This window comes from Lingula anatina, chromosome 1, assembly GCF_051362555.1.
Source record: "Lingula anatina isolate TDL-2025a chromosome 1, LinAna3.0, whole genome shotgun sequence".
In the NCBI taxonomy this organism is placed as follows: domain Eukaryota; kingdom Metazoa; phylum Brachiopoda; class Lingulata; order Lingulida; family Lingulidae; genus Lingula; species Lingula anatina.
In genome coordinates this window covers 53,259,415-53,266,773 of record NC_141767.1, presented here as the reverse complement: position 1 = coordinate 53,266,773, position 7,359 = coordinate 53,259,415, and the positions used below count along the sequence as shown (strand labels likewise).

General features: G+C 36.5%; 1 long non-coding RNA gene across 1 annotated transcript; it reads right to left on the bottom strand.

Annotated features, from left to right (window-relative positions):
• Positions 1-481: 481 nt before the first annotated feature.
• LOC106159687 (uncharacterized) lies at positions 482-5,112 on the bottom strand. Its single transcript, XR_015332181.1, has 2 exons — positions 4,617-5,112; positions 482-1,398 (listed from the first exon to the last, which is right to left on the bottom strand). It is a non-coding gene; the product is annotated as an uncharacterized LOC106159687 (long non-coding RNA).
• Positions 5,113-7,359: the final 2,247 nt, after the last annotated feature.

Genomic DNA, 7,359 nt, shown 5'->3' with positions numbered 1-7,359 from the left:
TCATCTGTCGTCTTATTACACATTTGAAGTAAAACACTTTGGAGACAATTAAGAAAAATAAAGACGAATGGTTTCCTCCCACTGTCGTGGAAACAGGTTATACAAATTGGTCAACGCTAGCTGACGTATGCAAATTAAGATGTTGCATTCACAACCTTGTTGCGAATGTGGTTAACGGTGGAAAGATAACTTAAGAATTAGGGAAAGAGATTTTTGAAGCAGCCAGCCCCCCGTTGATTACTCGATAAGATCATCTGCGACAGTTTGAAGCTCTATATACCACGTATAGAGCATGGAGGTGGATTTGTAATAATGGCTGGCGCGTTTCTATGTATTACTTTATTAATCTAGTCAGCTCAGAAAAATCCGATTTTGTGGTTATTTTGTGGTCAACATTTCCCTTCAATTGTATGTTTAAATAATCAAGAAACATACCACTGTGTTCATATCGTCAAAAAAGCAAAGAAAATGAAAACCCTAATTAGTATCAAAATCGAAGACCTACATTATTATTTGCGAACAGGTTGATATTACTTTCATAAATGCCACCAACCACTGCTTGGCCTAACATGTGCTCTGACATGAGCGGCAAGGCAGATTCAAGAGAAAGCTATTTACATAAACAAAAGTATCCAAGCAGTAACCTAACAAAGTGATACAGAACATTTTATTCCACTGTCTTTGGAGCAAGATCAGAAATAAATAATGCATGCATCATGGTTTTGGCTGTACAGAATGTCAGTCATACGGCCTTAACTTAGAATTCAAATCTTTAACCATAGCGGATTTTGGGACCCTTGGAACCAGGATTGTCGAATGGTTGTAGTTTTATGTGAAAACAACCGCCGAAGGGCGGGCAATGTGTGTAGCGTTTTCGTACAAATCTTCCGTGCCCATTTAAGCTGCGATTAAGAAAGGCGCCCCTCAGTCTTTCGATGTTTCTCAAGCGTTCTCTCAGGATGCGCTCAATTCTTTTAGTAACATCTATGTTGTTTTGTGTCTGTTTAATCACAAAATCCATCTTCAACAAATTGTCTAAAGTACCTCTCGCTTCATTTCCCCCTTCCAAATCGGAAGAAACGACACTCAAGTCATTATTTACCAAAGCAGGGATGCTTTTCTCTGGTCTTCCTTTGAAGTTGTCATAGCTGCCTTCGCCAGCAAGTTGTGAAGCTGGCAAATATATACTGTTGGAGTCGGAATCAGCTGTGGAGTAACTAGTAACAAGATCTTGTGGTGGCAGGGCATCGTCGCCATAGTCGTAAAATGATTCCTTTGGGCTGTCATTTTCCACTGACATTCTGCTGCTAGGAATCCGAGCTTTTGGTGCCTCTAATCCCATAGTAAGTGTCACGAAGCACGCAAAAATTACCATCGTTATGGCCAAATGTTTCATATCTGCAAAAGACAAAGGGTAGAGTTAATGGATCAGTGCAAACTGTTGTAATGTTCATAAATGGCTGAAGTGATAGAATCCCATTTAAATTATGAAAAGAATAAAGAGACCATCTGCCCCTGTGATCCAAATCACAGTCACTAGGGACTAACTTTTTCACCAGTTTTCAGTAGTAGGATTTCCTTTAGTGAAACTGCACTTACACAATACACGAATTGACAGAAAATCAGATTGTCCGTGTTATACATTAATTTGTTATGAAATTCAGTAATATTATGTTTCAAAGCAAAGCTTGATATTACCCTTGTGGTCTTAGTTTGAGTACTCGTTAAGGTTTACTTGATTGTTTGAAAGCCAGCATGGAACATGAAAATCCATGTTATCATTGTATGTAGTCATAAAGATGCAAAGACCAAGCATGAACATGAGGTCTCCGAACGACATACGACAATTTTCTTCAGAGGCAATATACGCTAATTCTAACGCATTTTAAATTGATAAAAAAATCTTTAATTTTGTCCGAAAAGCATCGCGGCTAACTCGGTTGAAGGTATGAGCATAAATATACTAACATTTAGTCAAACTTTTAAAACGCTTTGATTTGTCCCTCAATTCATTTCCATGTCATCACTATTTCATTTCATTGTCATTTCATCTAGAGATAATACAACAAAGAGAAACAATCATTTAGATTAGTCTCCTGTTTACCACCAAACATATTTCCAGATGATATCTTTATGTAAAACGCTCAATCACTGCCTAAATATATTCAAAGAGACCAAGACCTTCATCGAATGCCCTTTTTTCGTTTCAGATGTTCAGATGGAATACAATATATTACTTTGCCTTGAACGGCTGATATAGATGAAGCGTTTATTTTCTTCGTAACTCAGACTGTAAACCCAAATCATTCCCTTACTGATGAATGTTTAATGATAAATGGCAGTTCAAAATCACACTTAGGTGTCTGATATCACTCATTGACAAGCGTACGTGGTACACTGTAGTATCAGCAAAATCTGAAACATTTCCAAGTATATTTTAGTTCTGGTATTTAAAATGTTTGTCGAAACTGTCATTATAACAAGTAGAGATATTTGACTTCGAATTCGTACCTTTTTTATTCTTCAGAAATAAAGGGGATAAAAAGGCAAAAAGGGATGATAGTGATTAAGTGGACAACCCTTGAACTATAACGAGTTCCTATAATTATAAGAAAACTTCTAATGGATTATCATAATGATGTATGAATGAGCTCGACCAAGTAAGGGTCGTTAAACTGACACTCATTAAGCTACAGTGCAGGGGTTGAGCAGAAAAAAATGATTTGATTATGCAATAGCGTTGGTAGCCTTGACCTTTGCAGCGGCAGCTTGTTTGTGAAGAGGTCATTTTTTCTATTCTCGCTCTCACAGCAAATCGGCTTTGAGCGCATTCAGAACAGCAGACTAACAGATACTTGAATGCTTGTTTCGCAATCCCCGCGGGAAATCTATATTCAGTGTTTCATGGGGAATTAGGCGACAAGCTTTTAGTGGGTCGCCATATTTGATCCGCGAATCTGTTAGTCCGCTGTTCTGAATTGGGCCATTCAGAATAGAAGCTCCGAGTATCAACTGGTCCGAGGTTCCATTATGGCGGACTCGACATGAAAGGAAGGCCGCTTAATCCTGTAGTGGCCTCTCCGCCCCTCACACGCCTCCCCACGCGTCTGGTCGAATGGAGCCGAAATTTATTAACTGTGGCCCTGCAAAGACGACGCGTGGGGAGGCGTGTGAGAGGCGGAGAGACCATCACAGGATTAAGGTGTCTTCCTTTCATGTATGGTCCGCCATATTTGAGACTTGGGCCAGCTGATATTCGGATCTTCTAATCCGAATGGCCCAAATAAGCCCATAAAATAATAATAAAAATAACAGAATAAAGAATCCGAGGATCTTCTGATCCACGGATCAAATATGGCGGACCTTACGGATCAATTTTGTAGCAGTTAGAAGGGCGTCTGGTAGAGAATAATGTTGGTCAGATGCATATCGTGTGGGCATGCTTATTTTTTATTGTTTCCTTACCCTTTCACGCTAGTCACGTAGACATAATGTCACTGGAAACATGGCACACGGCAGATAAGACCATCTAGGGGCACTTATACGCGACACTTAAAATGAATCGGGAGTCCATAAATGAAATGAACCTGATGCTTTGTTAGATATATATGAAATGCTTTTTTCCAAACCTGTGTGTTACGTCTATCCTTTGTATGCCTGACATGCAAAAACTTGTTTTATCTATGTATTATCCATCCACTCAGCATTTATGTGAATTCAATTAATATCATGTTTTGTGTAGACACTGCTTTCTGACAACAGGAGTGACAGCAATAACACAAGTTGAACTGAAAATAGTCCTTACCACAATACGTGTATTTTGTTAACAATAATATTTATTATACATTGAGATATAAAATACGTTTGTAACATTTGGTGTTGATTGAATGAATTTAATGTACAGGCACTTTGCAAGGGAAGGCTCTGTTAAAGGTAAACGTATTTTAAATGGTATTGTCGAAAACGTTCTTCCTCTCAAAGATGTTTTTGCAGAAACATATACAAGTGCTCTAACGTAAAATGATGTTATACCAGTAAACGTAAAATGATGTTATACCATTCGTGTGTAACTTGCGACCAGATTGCTGTGATGATTCCATTATATTTTCACACTTTCAATTATCAGTTCATTTAAATCTTAGTTATAGTATATGATGACATTTTTTTTTAATTTAACGCGTTATCGATCATAAAAAGATGGGCTTTAAAATACATTTCATGAACTGGACGCGCTAAGCTTGCATCCGTTTTTCACCCAATAATTCTATATTTCATCATATCTTTAAATTGTGTAAATGAAAATAAACAACATTCATGTTGTATCTTGACTAAAAGTTGATGTTTTCTTTTCTTAAAGTATTATTTATTTTTAATGCCACTAAAAAGTCTTCTCAGTACGTCCTACGCACGTAACCATTAAGTCGTGCCAGTTTCGCAGTTTTTAAAAGTTAAAATTATGAGACAAAAGTACGTCCGCTTGTGCCTCTCTTAACTGTGTAATCTTAAAAAACAAATAAAACAAATGAGCGACCAATAAACAATTAATTAATTAAGTGGTAGCTAGCATTTTATCAATTACACCTGTGGTTTCTAAAAACAAGTGAACATAAGCCTACCTTTTGTTAATTCCCGTAACTAGGTAACAGGATACTGTCTCGGTTACTCTGGTAAATTGCCCTCAGAAATTAATGTTTGAACCTAACTACTTCTTTCCTCGTTTAATTTTTCTTGGAATATTCTATCTATGCAACTCGAGTTTCCAACTGTTTTCTCTACAGGCGCCTTGTTTCGATGTAGATATAACGCCAATCCAAAGGGACTTTATATCTGAAACCAACGACGTCACTGTCATGGCTAATCAGATTTGATGACACAATAAACTAGGATCCGTGTAGGTTTTCTAGGAGTCTCTTTTTTCCGTGGGTGATTTTTTCTATCCTGACCAAGGTTCAATAATTAATTCCATTGGGGCGTGACGTAATAACTACCCAATGCGTTTAAAGTGAAGTTTGGCGTTCCGCGGTGACATGCGTTCATTTTTGATCAAAAGTTATAAAGGCATTTATATATTTTTATAGAAATAACGAGGCATAAAAAATTGAAATGTTTTTATAGATCATATCAAGGATGGAAATAATGCCTAGACAAAGTTGCTTCTGCAAATGTCCTTTGGTTTCCCCATCCCTATTCTCATTCCAAACTATCATAAACAGTACATTTTTAATTGTTTCGTGATCGGACATTGTGGTTGAAAAGGTGGTTTACTATTTTGAATTTATAAGAATAATTTGTCAGAAATCTTTGCCTCCTTCGTGTCTGTAAAGTAATTAGGTGGTATCTTATTTCACATTACAATACGTTTCAATTTTTGTTAAATGTTGTGTTTATATGAACTATGAGAAACTACGCGTACTTTTCGCTAGTCAGTTTTGAGGGTTCAGTGCCACTGACAACTTTTTAAAACAGCTCTGTACTACTTATATTAAGGCGACTGGAAGTAAGAGTGTTCTTATGGTCATTGACATAAAATTACATAAAATGAAGGATTATGGGTTTTCGTAAATACTCGCACTGTGTATATAATCGCTGCCCTAGCATATCAATATGATGAGAGACTAAAAAGGAACCATCATTCTTTATTTGTCTGAAACCAATTCACTAGGTAAATATTGATAATTAACTTAATGAAGAGGTTGGCGGGAGGTCTTGCCCTTTCTTTGTGGAAATTGACATTTGTCAGTTTGTATGACAATTTCATCACCATAAGTTAATCTGATAAAGCCATGTAAACACCGAAGATAATGTCAGCCAATTTCTGAATTTTGCTTTTACATTATAACTTTTGACGAATTTGTTTATAAAACCTGTTGCTCTGTTGCTCTGTTGCTTATTTTGTTTTTGTAACAATATTTCATTTCTCTGAAACCAATCCAAGCATATTTAACACTTTCGCGATCAGCTGTTTAATCGATGAAATTTACTTTATCTACTATTTCATTACGAGACGGTTAGGGGTGAAAAATCTATTTGTTTCATGTTTGAAATAACCGATTCATGTAGTGTCTTTCCGATCTATCTCAATATACATGTATGAATACGTTGGCTGCTGTTTAATCGATTTAGCCCAAATTGATAATGAATAGAGACCAAAGCACACAAAACATACAACGAAATGTACATTCATCATTCTAAGGATCTCATGTCTACAAGTTAATCATGCATAATCATCAAAAAAAAAAAAAAAAAAAAAAAAAAAAAGCCATTTACCTCGTACGTGTACGTGTATTGTAATAATGTGTGGTGTACTAGAACATGTGAATAAAGCTGTATTTCGTACATCGAAATCAACTGTGATATATTCAATGATACATGTAAATGTATACCTGGACGGAGGACAAAGTGCCAAAAAATATCATGCAAAAAAATTTAGTTCTTTGCTTTTTCTGTTGCATGATATCATGGACATTGTGTAAAGACGCCTCTGTTAAAAATGTGCTAAAAAAAGGAAATTGCTGGCATGGGAGGAATTGTTTTTTAACTATTCCTGAATTGGATAATTTCATGACGACAAATAAAGACTGAATCGACTAAAATGCATTTCTGCACTCACGATCTTTGATAATGATTCCCCGCGACATATATAGACTCAGAAGCCGTGAAGATGCAGCCACTTTGCTTATATCAAGTTGAAACTTTCAAACTGTTCACACTGTGCTTAACTGACGCAAATGAAACGTATAATAGGAAGACAGTTTTCAGAAAAAGAAGACTGATGAAAGGCGATGATGGGCGAAGAAAGACAGCACTGTTGTCGCGAATGTGACAAACCAATGAATCCAATGACAACCCGATAATTGAATTTGTTTGAAAAAGCAACTCAAACGTAAGTCTGCATACGCTGTAACTCAATTTACATATTCCTATTCCCGAATTCTAAAGCTCCCCCTTTCACACTTTTTCACCGTGATTTTGTCCCGCAAAAGATAACGTCTTTTTTCTTTTTTTTCCCTTTTTTTTATTGTTTCTTAGATGTTTATGGCCGTAGTATGGTCGAGACAGGCACACCGTTTCGTTCGTCTGGAACATTTTCGTTTTCATTTTACTTACAAGATTGTCCACCGTAGACTATATCCATGATATGTCACATCTTTAGCAGCTACATACATACACCAAATCAAAAATCGCAATTATTATTTTCCATTTTTTTTTTTGTAATGATTTGCCAAAATATGGACTCTGGCAGAAGGCATATAGGTGACTTCCTCTGTTCCCAATCAAACTAGCGGCTTTAGCATCCATACTTTTCAAAAAGACGGAGAAAAGACATGTACACCCTCCATGAAGAGATGGGTTAAAAGA